General features: G+C 43.5%; 1 long non-coding RNA gene across 1 annotated transcript in view; it reads left to right on the top strand.

Annotated features, from left to right (window-relative positions):
- LOC146766658 (uncharacterized) overlaps positions 1-1,149 on the top strand; it is a 47,460-nt gene extending 46,311 nt beyond the window's left edge. Inside the window, exon 2 of the long non-coding RNA XR_014957402.1 lies at positions 143-1,149. This is a non-coding gene — a long non-coding RNA (uncharacterized LOC146766658). The remainder of the gene's footprint in view (positions 1-142) is intronic.
- The last annotated feature ends 868 nt before the right edge of the window (positions 1,150-2,017 follow it).

Raw genomic sequence — 2,017 nt, 5'->3', positions numbered from 1 at the left:
GTAATCAGAATCCTGGCTCCCCTCCCAACACACACACACACACCTGGAGGGCTGGGTGCAGAGGTTTCAGGGGAAGATAAGATGCTCCTGTGTCAATCAGAAACACATTCACGCTGCTTTCTGGGGCTGCTGTGTATTTCAGATCCCTTCCTGTGGCTCTTCCCGGGCTCTTTCTGTGGGGGAAGGCACCTGGAAGCTGCTTCTCGAGGCTGCCATCCACACACCAGCCCGAGCACACGCACACGCCTGCCTGCAGCCGGACCAGCACCAGACAAGCCATCTGCTGCCAAAGAAGGTTTCTTCAGGATCAGAGGAACTAAAACCTCGTTAAGATATGCAGGAGTCCTTCCAGGTTGCAAAATGAAAATCATTGCCCGGAATCACTGCATTCAAAGTAGGGAAATATCCCTTTAAAGAAACCCATTGGCAATATAACTAAAGACCCTTAGGCCAAGCTGATATTCAACATAACTCCACCGAGTCAAGAGGAATACACCAGGGATTAAGTTTGGCCCGATAGCAAAAACCACAGGCAAGTGAGACTGATTCCCAGAATCAAGCTGACCTGAAAAATATAGTTAGGTTTTGTCCTTAAAGGAATAATTTTCTTAATAACAACAGATAAAATGAAATGCTTGTCAAAATTATTACAAGCATATGGGGGTGAGATGATCAACACTGCATGAATTATTTCCTTCAACAGCTGTATTTCTGGTTCATTCTTTCACTACCCTTTAATTCCTGAGCTTTTGACCTTCGCACTGCTCTTCTAGATTTACTACCTGTCTGTTCATTCTTGGCTGGTTAGACACACAGACTGTGTGGTTTTGGTGTTAATCCTAGGTTTGCCACAGACTTTCTGTGGGAATTTCATCGCTTGATGTTTTTTCCTCAGTATCATCCAACTCCATCTCTAATAGTACATCAATACATGAACTAACTGCCAGGCAATGTTAAGGGTAAAGTACCTTGTTTTATCTTTCTGGATTGGGCCCTTGGTCTTCAACTTAATGCCTTGCAACCATTACCAAGCAAGGATGGTGGTTAGCATAAGGAAAAAACTTTCTCAGAAGTAGTGCCTGCATATGGGACTTGCTTCCTGACAGAGGGGAATGAATGGCCACAGAATAAATCTCTTTCAAAACTCTGTCCAGAGCTCATTTGTTGTGTTTAACTTATTCTCAGCAAGTCCTAAACAAACACTTGCAAACGAAGAGTGAAAACCCAACTATAGCTATTCAAAAAACCCAAACCAAAACCAAAGAGGAGCAATTTGCCAGTGTGCTAAGAAGATCACTACCAATAAACATCTATGAAATAATCAGTTTATTCCACTTACAGCATTGAAAGGCCAATAAAAGAGAAAGGATTGAGGAGTTTTGAGGATGATTGTATCAGTTTAGAAGTAGTTACCAAGAACTCCCAGACTTTTCACTTGCTTTCTCACCCTCTTGTACCTTCCAAGAGGCAACAGACCTTTTAAATCATATTTTTCTTATTCAGCTTTGTAGTTCTCAGTCCCAAAATTCATGGCTGCAAGGGAGGGCTGGAGACTCCCTCCTGCGCTCCAGCACTTTAGGATCCCTGACTATCACTCCCTCACCTCTGTGTTTAACTCGTGCTTGGCAAAGCACAGCTTGATCTCAATCAGGCCTCCTAGGAGGGCAGCCAGGCTGGATTTGATGGCATCAAGAAACGTGGGCCCAATCCTGCCTCTGGAGCTCATTCCAAAGTGTGTCTTCACTGATACAGCACATGCTACTTCCTTTCTTGAACTTTCTGGGCTGTGGTGTTCTTGTAGAGACCTTACCTGCCCAACCTAAAGATTATTTTCCTACACCCATTTTGTCCTGACAGTGCTTTCACAGTGTAATGACACCTCATTTTCAGGAGGAATTTAGCACATTAAATTCTTCAAGTCTCTTAACTTCTCTTCTTAAAATGCAGAGACCAGTAAAGGGTAAATTATTTTTCTGTTCAGGACCCTCTGTGGAACCAGAACAGGTCCATACTTCAG

This window comes from Lonchura striata, chromosome 9 (assembly GCF_050655825.1).
Source record: "Lonchura striata isolate lonStrDom1 chromosome 9, ASM5065582v1, whole genome shotgun sequence".
In the NCBI taxonomy this organism is placed as follows: domain Eukaryota; kingdom Metazoa; phylum Chordata; class Aves; order Passeriformes; family Estrildidae; genus Lonchura; species Lonchura striata.
Note: the sequence above shows the minus strand (reverse complement) of the source record. Positions and strands in the feature narration are given on the sequence as shown.